The sequence below is a fragment of the Eriocheir sinensis genome, chromosome 45 (assembly GCF_024679095.1).
Source record: "Eriocheir sinensis breed Jianghai 21 chromosome 45, ASM2467909v1, whole genome shotgun sequence".
Lineage (NCBI taxonomy): Eukaryota > Metazoa > Arthropoda > Malacostraca > Decapoda > Varunidae > Eriocheir > Eriocheir sinensis.
Genome location: NC_066553.1, coordinates 9,545,030 through 9,557,529, shown reverse-complemented (window position 1 = coordinate 9,557,529; position 12,500 = coordinate 9,545,030).

Sequence of the window (12,500 nt, the reverse complement as noted above, 5' to 3'; positions counted from 1 at the left end):
ACTCTTTTGAGGTTAAAATCACCCTTTACACACCTTCTTTCCCGCACTTCTTTCCATCTTTTCCTTTCCTTTCTTTCATTTTCTTTTCTGCTTTTTCTATTTCCTTTCACCTTTCAAGATTGCAAAGAGGAAAAAAAATCTATATTATCACTTATTCCGTCTTTTTTTTTTGTCTTTATTCCTCTTCTTCAGTCGTTTTCTCTATCTCCTTTTTATTTCTCTCTTCTCTGTTTCTCTCTTTCTCCGTCCGTGTTTTTCCCTTTCCTATCCACTTCCCCCTTCCTCCCCCATTCCCCCTTCTCTCCCCTCTCCCATCTTTCCCCTCTCTCTCTGTCATCTCTCTTCCATCCCCTTTCCTTCCATCTCCCCCTTCATCTCCCACTCCCCCTTCTGCTCCCACTCCCCCTTCCTCTCCCCCATTCCCCCTCCTCTCCCCTCTCTCTGCCATACCTCTTTCATCCCCTTTCCTTCCATCTCCCCTTTCTTCCATCTCCCCCTTCCTCTCCCACTCCCCCATTCCCCCTCCTCTCCCCTCTCTCTATCATCCCTTTTCCATCCCCTTTCCTTCCATCTCCCCTTCCTCTCCCACTCTCCCTCCCCTTCCTCCCCCCTACTGTTTTACCTCCTTTCCCTAACTTTGTGCGTCGTCCATCCATCATCCTGTCACCTCCTTCCTCTCTCCTCCATCTCTTCCCTCTCTTCCTCTTTCTCCTCCTCCCATCCTGTACTCTCCTCTGTACCCTCCTCACTCTCTCTCTCTCTCTCTCTCTCTCTCTCTCCTCTCTCTCTCTCTCTTCCATCTCTCTCTCTCTCTCTCTCTCTCTCTCTCTCTCTCTCTCTCTCTCTCTCTCTCTCTCTCTCTCGTCTCTCTCTCTCTCTCTCTCTCTCTCTGCATTTCCATTCATCGCCTTTGTCGCTCCTTCCACCTTCTTCCTCTCTGCCTGACTAATGGTGCCCAGCCACGCCTCCCGCGGTAAAAAAAAAAAAAATTAAGGCAGCCATTTGTCTCGTGGGCAGCGCCGCGCCACACACACATGGGGAGGGGGAGGAGGAGGGGGAGGGGGATTGAAAGCAGGGAAGGGGAAGGGAAGGGAGGTGAGAGGAAGAGAGTGCGAGGGAGAAAGTGGGTGGTGAGAGAGAGAGAGAGAGAGAGAGAGAGAGAGAGAGAGAGAGAGAGAGAATTTTCAGTAGTTGTTTGTAGTAGTAATAGTAGTGGTAGTAGTAGTAGTAGTAGTAGTAACAATAGTAGTTTAGCGGGTTTTTATTTTTTTTATTTTTTTTTAATTTTTTTAGGATAGCTAGGTCAGAAAAAGTAAGCCATTTCGCTATCGACGTAATTCAATACATTTATCTATTTATTTTCTATATTTTGGCGTTCCTTCACCGGGCTCGCTAAACTCCTGGCGACAGCAGATTTTTCCGTGATAAATGATCGGCTGAGTATCGGGGAAAGCGAGATATTATGTATGACCTGTGTGGGATATATGATCGGTGTGGTATGTGTGTATGTATGTATGTGTGGTATATATGTACGTGTGTATGTATGTATGTATGGACAGTGAATATGGGTATGGTCAATGTATGGGCAAAAGAAGGAAAGGAAGGGGAGGGAAGAAAGGAAGAGGTAGGGAAGGGAAGGGAAGCTAAGGGAAAGGAAGGAGAGGGAAGGGAAGGGAAGGGAAAGGAAAGAAGATGTAGGGAAAGGAATTATAAGAAAGGGAAGGGAAGGGAAGCTAAGGGAAAGGAAGGAGAGGGAAGGGAAGGGAAGGGAAAGGAGGGAAGGGAAGTGTGGGGTATAGGAGAGAGTGAGAAGTGAATACGGGAAATGAAGGAATGAATATGAATGTGGAGAGGCTGAAATGTATAAGATGTTTGGAGCCAAATGGTAAGTGTGTGTAGAGATTCATGTTGGACTTGGTATTTACATTTATAAGGAAAGTAACCATATATACTGATAAAGAGCACAACATGTCGAAAAAAGAGTAACTTACAATTTTAAAAGAGGAAAGTCAATCTTGAGGAAATGTAAGATGTATGTATAAGAAAAGTAAAAATCTAAATTCGAACGAGTAAGTTTTCTTTTCTATATACATTAAACAGAAGCCAAGAAAAAGAGAAAATGAGGTCAATAGAACAAGTCTTGAGAATCAACGAAGTGATGAAGAAGGAAAAATGTCCAAGAGTGCAAACCCAATAATAAAGTAAACGTGAAAATTATGAGAATGTTGAATTATTAAATCAAAAGAAATAAAAAAAAGAAGAAGAAGAATTAGCAACAAGAAGAAAAGGAGGAGGAGGAGGAAGACGAAGAAGGGATAGGAAGAGAGGAAGAGGGAGAAGAAAACGGAGAAGAAGACAAAGAAGACAAAGAAGACAGTTAAGGAATAAAAAGAACAAAGCCAAAATTATAAAAAAGGGTCGTGATATATATTGAAAACAGAAAGTTCGAGTCAGGAAGAAAAAAAGTTATTGAAAAATCACTCCTGAAAAAATAAGAAATAAAATTAGATAAAGAGATGAAATAGAAAAAAGTTATCGAAAAAGACTCATTAAGAAGGAGATAAAATGAGAGATCAAAAAAAGATTAACTAAAATGAAAAAAAAAACATGAAAAAAGAAATTAAAGGAAATTATCAAACCGCCAAGAGTAAACAAGATAAATGATTTTAATTAACGATGGAAGAAAAAAAAACGATACCGGAAAAATGGGAAGAAAAAACGAAAACGAAGATTAAAAAAAGATCAAAAGAAATTAACGAACTGAAAAAAAGATTGACATTTTTTTAATATTCTCTCTCTCTCTCTCTCTCTCTCTCTCTCTCTCTCATAAGACACTTTCATTTCTCTCTTTACATTCTTTAGTCTTTATTTTCTCTCTCTCTCTCTCTCCGAACTTTTAATTCCTCCAAATAGTTAAGAAGGAAAAATCTGGTGAATGTGGGAAAAATATCATTGCAACGCGGAATGAAAATAAGAAAAAAGGAAAGTTGAAAGCCGATGAAGCGAGAGCAAGAAACGGGAGGACGTGGGCAGATGAGAGAGAGAGAGAGAGAGAGAGAGAGAGAGAGAGAGAGAGAGAGAGTGTGTGTGTGTGTTCTTTTATATATACATTAAAAAGAAGCCCAGAGAGAGACTGAGAGAGAGAGAGAGAGAGAGAGAGAGAGAGAGAGAGAGAGAGAGAGAGAGTGTGTTCTTTTTATATACATTAAACAGAAGCCAAGAGAGAGAGAGAGAGAGAGAGAGAGAGAGAGAGAGAGAGAGAGAGTGTCTTATGAGGGGAAAACGAAAATGGCAAACCGGCTTAACACAAACAAAAAAAGGCAATATACACAAAACAAAAAATACATAAAAGAAACATGAAAAATAAAATACGATAAATCGAGGGAAATTAAAAGGACCAAAACTGCAGATTAAGACCAGGGAAACATAATTAATAGTGATGATAAGGACTGAAAAATAATGATAATGATAACAAAAATTAATAATGATTGTTTTAGGTGTTATCGATGATCTTTAAGCGTAGGAAGAAAATTTGCTGGTTTAGGTGGAAAAAGAGGAGTAGGAGGAAGAGGAGAAGAAGGAAGGAGGAGGAGGTAGAGGAGGAGGAAGGGAAAAAGCAGGAAAATAACAATAAAAAAGTGAAGAAAGAAAAAAAGAGGAAAATAAGAGAAGGCGTTGAAGGGAAAAGGGAAATGATAAAGAATTACAATAAAAATGAAAAAAATGGAGAAAAAATCAAAGAAGAAAGAAGAGAAAGAAAGAAGGAGCAGAAGAAGGAGGGGAAGAAGAGGTAGAAGTAGAAGAAAAAAGGAATATAGAAATAAAAAATAGAAAAAGAAGGAAGGAAAGAAAGAAAAAAAAAGAAGAAAGGAAAGAAGAAAAAAATATAATCAGAGCAATAAGAGGAGGAGGAGGAGGAGGAAGAATTAGCGCCCCGTTGATGTATTAATTAGAGGAATTTCTGCTGAGCATGACAAATTAAAGCTCAAACCCACGCATTGAGAGAGAGAGAGAGAGAGAGAGAGAGAGAGAGAGAGAGAGAGAGAGAGAGAGAGAGAGAGAGAGAGAGCAGAAACCAAAGACGATGAAACTGCGACTTGAAATAGCAAAAAAAAAAAAAAGTAAGTAAATTATGGAGATGAGAAGCGAGAGAAAGAGAAACGAGAGGAGGCTGGCAGATATGAGAGAGAGAGAGAGAGAGAGAGAGAGAGAGAGAGTCGGAAGTGAAAAAAGTAACAAAATATATATAAAGAAAAAACAGAAAATCACTCAAAACATAGAAAGGAAAGAAATGGAAGGAGGAAAAACAAAGAAAAAAAAACTACAGCAAATCTTATAAAAGCAAAATTCTCGAGAAGGAAAAAAAAGAAAAGGACAAAGCAAGAAAAAAAAGGAAGAAAATATGAAAAAGAAAAAAAAATATTATACATCATTTTAATAATAATCAGGAGGAGGAGGAGGAGGAGGAGGAGGAGGAGACAGGCAGGTATATGCAAAGGGGGAAAAAAAGAGGGAAAGAAAAATGGAGGACAGAATAAACTTGAGAAAATTTGATAAGAAAGTAGACCAGCATTAGCAAGTTTTGGGAGGAGGAGGAAGAGGAGGAGGAGGAGGAGGAGGAGGAGGAGGAGGAGGAGGAGGAGGAGATTAACGAGATGACGGCCAAGTTAATAAAGTGGCGGAAATTGGCAGTTAAAGAAAGTCCGAGGAAGGAGGAGGAGGAGGAAGAGGAGGAGGAGGAGGAGGAGGAGGAGGAAGTGGAGGAGGAGGAGGAGCCAGGTAAATGTGGACGAGACAGGTGTATAGTGAGGGTCGTTGGGAGGAGGAGGAGGAGGAAGAGGCAAGGTGAAGGGAGGGAAGGAGGAGGAGGAAGGGAGGAAGAGGGGAGAGGGGAAGGGCCATTTGGTGAAGCGAGGGGAGAGTCGTGAGGGGAAGCGAGGGTGAGGGGAAGGTCATTTGGGGAAGCGAGGGAAGAAGGGAAGGGAGGATAGAAGGGAGTGGATATATGAGGTGAATGAAGGGGGAACGTGACTGGGGAAAGGGAAGGAAGGGAAGGGAACGCAGAGGAAGGAAAGGGAGGATAGAAGGGAGTGGATATTTGAGGTAGATGAAGGGGGAACGTGTCTGAGGGAAGGGAAGGAAGGGAAGGGAAGGCAGAGGAAGGAAAGGGAGGGGAAAGGATGTGAAAGGAAAGCAAAGGAAGGGAAGGGAAGGCAAAGGAAGGAAAGGGAGGTGTAAGGATGTGAAGGGAAAGCAAAGGAAGGGAAGGGAAGGCAGAGGAAGGAAAGGGAAGGGAAAGGATGTGAAAGGAAGGGAAGCTAAGGGAAGAGTAGAGAAGGAAAGGCAACAAAAGGGAATTGGAAGGGAAGGGAAGGACAAGGAAGGGAAGTGAAGGGAGTGAACTTGAAGGGGAGATAATCGGTAGAGAAGTAAGAGGAAGAAATATTAAGGAAACTAAAGAGGAGGGGATGAAAAGGGAAGGGGATGGAAAGAAACGAAAGGGAAAGGAGAGGTAAGAGAATGGAAGGGAAGCGAAGGGAAAGGAAGAAAAGGGACGAGAAGAGAAGAGAAGGGAAAGGAAGGAGAGATAAAGGAAGGTAGAGGAAATGAAGTGAAGGGAAGGGAAATTATATCAGAAAGGAAAGGAAGGAAAGAGAAGAGGAGATGCGAAGAGAAGGGAAAGGAAATGAGGATAAATTAAGGACAGGGATTGGAACGAGTCTGCAAGGAAAGGAAGAAAAGGAGAAGAAAGAAAACGGAATAAAAGGGAACAGGAAAGAAAGGAAATAGAAAAGAAGAGAAAGGAAGAAAGGGAAGAGGAAAGAAAGATATTTAACATTGGGTGACTCACTCAATGGAAGAAGTGGAAGAGGAGAGGAGGAAGAAAAAGAGGAGAAGAAAGAATGAAAGGAGGAAGCAGAAGAGCATTTGGCAAGCTATTATGAGGACGTAAAGAAGGAAGACGAAGAAGAAGAAGAAAAAGAAGAAGCTGTAAAGAGAGAATATAGGAAGAAGTAAAGAGGAAAAAGAGGAGGGAGGCGGAGGTTTAGGAAGGGGAAAATGAAGGAATAAAGGTCAGTATTATGGAAGAGAAAGAAAATAACTAAGAAGGAAAGGAAAGAAGAGGGAAAGAAGAAGGAAGGATATGATAAAGATGGAAGCAAAGAGAGACGAGCTTGGGAAAAGGAGAAAAGGAAAGAAGAAATGTAAATAATAGAAGAAAAGGAAAGTGAAAGGAGGAAATAACATAGAAAGAAGGTGACAGAAGATTGAAAAGAAAGGAGAAAAGAAGAGAAGAAATGGAAATAAAAGAAGAAAAGGAAAGTGAAAAGAGGAAATAGCATAGAAAAAGGTGACTGAAGATTAAGAGGAAAAGAGAAAAGGAAAGAAAAGATGTAAATTAAAGAAGAATAGGAAAGCGAAAAAGGGAAATAACAGAAAAAAGGTGACACAAGATTGAAAGGAAAGGAGAAGGAAGAAAATTGAGAGAATAGTGGAGGAAGGGCTTGAAAAGAAATAGTGTAAGGGAAGAGAGAAAGAAGAAAAGGAAGAAGGGAATGAAGGGAATGTAAACACGACAGGTATAGGGAGAGGGAAGAAAGGAAGGAAGGGAAGGGAAGGGATGGGAAAGGGACTGAAGGGAATGTAAACAGGACAGGTATAGGGAGAGGTAAGAAAGGAAGGAAGGGAAGAAAGAAAGGAAGGAAGGGAAGGGATGGGAAAGGGACTGAAGGGAATGTAAACAGGACAGGTATAGGGAGAGGTAAGAAAGGAAGGAAGGGAAGAAAGAAAGGAAGGAAGGGAAGGGATGGGAAAGGGACTGAAGGGAATGGATGGGAGTGATGTATGATGGGTATACTACTTTTGCTACTACAACAACAACAACAACAACAACAATAAATAAAAATAACAATGGTAATGAAAACACAAGAACAACAACAACAACAACAACAACCTTACCTGTCTCCCTTCACCTCTTCTCTCCCTTAGCTCCCCTTTAAAGCCTCCTCCTCCTCCTCCTCCTCCTCCTCGGCAATATTCTTATTATCTCCTCACAGCTCCACATTTTGTCATTTAGCGCACACCTATCTCTCCCCTGGGTGGCGGCGGCGGCGGCGGTGGCTCAGGTAATGGCGGGGAGGAGGAGGAGGAGGAGGAGGAGGAGGAGGGATGGCAGCGGTAGACTTTTAAGAGGAAGCGGAAGAAGAGGAGGTATTGGTAGAGTTGGAAGAGGAAGAGAAGAAGAAGGAGGAGGAGGAGGGATGTCAGCGGTAGACTTTTAAGAGGAAACGGAAGAAGAGGAGGTATTGGTAGACTTGGAAGAGGAAGAGGAGAAGAAGGAGGAGGAGGAGGAGGAGGAGGAGGAGGCCAATATACTTCAGGTTTTTCATCGTTTTGTCCCCCCGAGGAAAAGGAGGAAGAGGACGTCGAGAACGACTTGTTTTTCCTCCCTCCTGCCTTCCTCCTTTACTTTTTATGATAAGGAGGAGGCTGGATGAGATGCTGGGGAGGAGGAGGAGAAGGAGGAGGAGGAGTTCAGTTCAGTTCAGGTGGGGAACTCTTAGGAGGAAGATGGAGATGAAGAAGGGAGGAACGGCGGGAGAGGAGAGGAAGTGGTTACGGGGAAGGAGGAGGAGGAGGAGGAGGCTGGATGAGATGCGGGGGAGGAGGAGGAGGAGGAAGAGGAGGAGGAGGAGGAGGAGGAGGAGGAGGAGGAGTTCAGTTCAGGTGAGGAACTCTTAGAAGGAAGATGTAGATGAAGGAAGGAGGAACGGCGGGAGAGAAGAGGAAGTGGTTACGGGGAAGGAGGAGGAGGAGGAGGAGGAGGAAGAGGAGGAGGAGGAGGAGGAGGAGGAGGAGGAGGAGGAGGAAATGTTGGGGAAGTGGAGATGAGATGGGCTGGAGGCGAAGCGAGGAGGCGAAAGAGGTCAAAAGGGACATTCACAGCAGGAGGAGAAGGAGGAAGAGGAGGAAGATGAAGGAGAGAGAAGGAGAAGGAAGAAAAAGGAAAAGGAAGCGTGGAAACGTGAAAATCAGGCAACTCTAAGTCTATTGCCTGATCATAAGGCTGCTTTTTGTTGTGTTTTGTATGTTCTTGTGACTTATGGAAAATACTGAAGCACTTGCTGTATATAAGTGTGGAAACGGTCACTTCAATCCTGGCGCAACACAGTAATGACCAATGTGATTTTTATGAGACGCAGAGAGAATAGAGATGGAAAGGCAGCAATGTCGCGCGTTTTTATTTTTTTTTTTTTTTTTTTTGCTCATTATTGTTCCTTTTTTTTTTAACTATCTCCTTTGCTGTAAAAAAAAAAGGAGATAAATAGAATGCAAAAATGATGAAAAAGATATTATACAAAACAGAGAAACATGATAAACAGCAATAATGGGGAATGTTCGTTGGAGGAGAAGATTGACTAAATTAGGAGACAGCAAACAAAATTAAATAAAACACCATCAAAATATACGTTGATAATATATATGGAAACAAAAACACCGGGAAAGCACACGGAAAAAAACACTAAAATATACATAAAATAATAAAGCACTAAAAAAGAAATATACACACTTGCAAAACACACACAAGTACGCCACAAAAAAAAAAAAACACTAACAAAACACGTACAAGCACTCCACACACACACACACACAAACAAAAGCGATAATAAACAATAGACAACCACAAAACACACACACACACACACACACACACACACACACTCCACAGAGGATACCGAGGCAGGACACACGCGAGGAAAACGCAGATTACACGCAACAACAAAGAATACAAATGAAAACGATATGTCAAGCAAACTGCACAAGTAGCATACGCGTAGCATACACGAGGGGCGGAGCTCACTGGTATAGGAGGAGTGGGCGGCCCAATCAGTCTTTTTCTTTTTGTGTGTGTGTGTGTGTTTGTGTGTGTGAGCTCGATTACCTGCCCCGTCTATGCCCACCTGTGCCGCCTCGTCCTCCCCTCCTCTCCCCCCCCCCTCCCCCCCCCCACCCCCCCACACACCCACACACCCACACACGCTATGAATATTTACCTCACACACTCACTCCCCGGCATGGACAGTGATATAAGCAACCAGATATGTCTGCCTCCTCCTCTTCCTCTTCTTCCTCTTCCTGCTTCTCTTCTTCCTTTTTTTTTCCTGCTTCTTCTGGTGAGTTATGGATCTGCTTATTTGTTCTTTTCCATCATTTTACTCTCCCTTTTCTTCCTCATAATAATAATTTCTTCTATTATCTTTCTCTTCCTCCTTCTCCTCCTCCTCCTCCTCCTCCTCGCCAGAGACCGCCAGGTCTTCTGGTGTCTGTTCTTCCTATGTATTCCTATGTATTCCTCCTCCTCCTCCTCTAATGGTCTGAAAAGTGGCAGTGTTCTTCAGCCTCGACACGTGTTCGACCCCCGGAGGTCGTATACATGAGGACTCGCATCTCGGCGTCACTATCACGAGTGATTTGAAACACACAAGGCGCCGTGAGTCTGCCTGTAAAAAAGCTAATGCCGTGCTTGGGTTCATAGCGAGGAACGTGGAGTGCAAGACGCGGAGAGTAATGTGACCTTTGTATAAGTCGTTGGTAAGTCCTCGCCTGGAATACGAAGTGCTATTCTTGTCCTCTAAGTACGAGGAGGACATCGAACTCCGAGAGAGAGAGTGCTGCGACACGATTCGAAAACGATGCAATCGTTTAATGTGTGTGTGTGTGTGTGTGTGTGTGTGTGTGTGTGTGTGTGTGTGTGTGTATATATATTATCTATATATATATATATATATATATATATATATATATATATATATATATATATATATATATATATATATAAGGTAAAGGTAAAGTTGGGGGCATACGCTGTAGCAGCGTGTGGCCTCGGTGCTCATCTCCGTAACATTGGCCCTTGAGCCTGTGGTGTGAGGGAGCCCATTACCCCGGGACACAGGCCCAGTGTGACATCCGGGTTACCACAGTTTACCCTCCCCGGGTTTCCTCAGGTACCCATTTATCAACCAGCGCGATAGGGAGGATGAGCAACTGGGTGAGCTGCACCACACCGACTGCCCGGGCCGGGATACGAACCCGGGCGCGCGGGGTGTAGCCAGGCACGTTGACCACTAGACAACGGAGGCGTGTGTGTGTGTGTGTGTGTGTGTGTGTGTATATATATATATATATATATATATATATATATATATATATATATATATATATATATATATATATATATATATATTTATTTATTTATTTATTTACTTATTATACTAAGGCACACCCTTTGAAGAGCGACTGCAACGACACAACTTCAGTACCTTGGAGACTAGACGGCTGCCGGGACTCGATGCAGGTTCTCAAGTATCGCAAGAAGTTTAGTTTAACGTCGATATTTTTCTTTTTTTAGGTTCAAACTAACCAAAGAACTGGAAACAACGGTCTGTCAATTCAAGCGAGGCTGTGCACTACAGACTTACGTTTATTTCTCAAACCGAAACCTTCGCGTGTTGAACAACAGTCTGCGGGAGTGCTTGTTTAGGAGACGATCAACTTACAAATCGCATTGACCCCCCCCCCCTTTTTTTTTTTTTTTTACGTCAAGTGAAATGAGAGTAGAATTCGTAGAGTTTTAATATATCCTGCAGGTCAATGAAGTGGACGACGAACAGACTGAATCACTAAAACAGGCAGCCTCACTATATCTTCCTGTTGTCTGCTGTCCCATGTTTTCTCTTTCCTCCTCCTCCCCCCCCCTCCCCCTCCTCCTCCTCCTTCTCCCTATTAAATTCCCCCGTAAAATATGTCTTTCTTTCTTTTGTGTGGATTGAATGAATAAATTACCATCACGCGGAGGGAGGGGAGAGGGCCTAAAGGGGGAGAGGGGTGACACTTCGCCTGCTCCCCCTCCCCCTCTTCATGCCCCTCCACCCCCTCCCCTGAATCCCCTCCCCCTTGAACCTTGCCCTTACCAACACTTATATATCACCCCCTCCCCGCCCCCTCCCCGACACTTCACTTTGTTAGCCTCCCCTCCTTCCTCCCCCTCCCTCCCCCTCCTCACCTGACCCCCCACACCTTTTGCCCCTCCTTTCTTCTCCCTTGCCCCCCATACCTGCCCCCACCCCCTCCTCTCCCTCACACCCTGTTTTCACTGTGTGTGTGTGTGTGTGTGTGTGTGTGTGTGTGTGTGTGTGTGTGTGTGTGATGTATGGCTTTGACCTCTATTAATCTTCACCTCAAGGACGAAATCTTTTTAGTCATGACCTTTCCTGACACGCCCTCTTGCCTCGCTCCTTGCCTTCGTCGTCCTCCTTTTCTCTCTTCTTCCCTTTCTCCTCCTTCCTTCTTTTGTTCTTTCTTTATTCCTTATCTTCCCTTTCTCCTCCTTCCTTCTTTTGTTCTTTCTTTATTCCTTACCTTCCCTTTCTCCTCGTTCCTTCTTTTGTTCATTTATGTTATGTTGTCTTGTTCATTGTCAACTCTTCTCTATTTCCTTTCCTTCTTTTCCTTTTCTCTTTTCATTTTTATTTTCTCCTCCTCTTCCCCTTCTCTTTTCATTTTTTTCTCCTCCTCTTTCCCTTCTCTTTTCATTTTTTTCTCCTCCTCTTCCCCTTCTCTTTTCATTTTTTTCTCCTCCTCTTCCCCTTCTCTTTTCATTTTTTTCTCCTCCTCTTTCCCTTCTCTTTTCATTTTTTTCTCCTCCTCTTCCCCTTCTCTTTTCATTTTTTTCTCCTCCTCTTCCCCTTCTCTTTTCATTTTTTTCTCCTCCTCTTCCCCTTCTCTTTTCATTTTTTTCTCCTCCTCTTTCCCTTCTCTTTTCATTTTTTTCTCCTCCTCTTCGTCAACTTTCCTTTACCTTTCTATTTTATCACTTCTTTCCCCTTTCCTGCTTTTTCTCTTTTCCTTTCTCCTATTACCTTCCCCCTTCTCTTCTTTACTTTCCTGACTTCCTATATAATAAACGCTGTCCTTCTTCCTCCCTCCTCCTCCTCCCCACCCTTTCTTCCCCCTCTTCCTCACTTGCCCTCTCTTAACTCTTCCCCTTTCCCCACATTCCTCCATATCACACTCAGCCTTCCCCATGCATTCTTCTACCCCAATCCCCAATCTACTCCCCCAGTTCCACACAGTTCCATTTTTTTCTACTTACTTTCCCTTTCTCATCTCTCTCTCTCTCTCTCTCTCTCTCTCTCTCTCTCTCTCTCTCTCTCTCTTGGAGGCTTCTTTTGTTCTTGTTCCTCCATCTTAAGAGTTTTCCTCCCTGTTTTCTTCTAAGTCCATCTTTCTACCTCAATCCGCGGTCTACTCCCCTAGTCCCATACAGTTCCATTTTTTTCTTTACTATTTTCTTTCCATTTCTCTTTTTTTTTTCCTTGGAGTCTTCTTTTGTTCTTGTCCCTTCCTTTTAAGAGTCTTCCTCCTCCCTGTTTTCTTCCATTTCCTCCTGTTCCTCATCCCCATCCCCGTTTAGGATATTAGTTATCCACCCCTCCCTT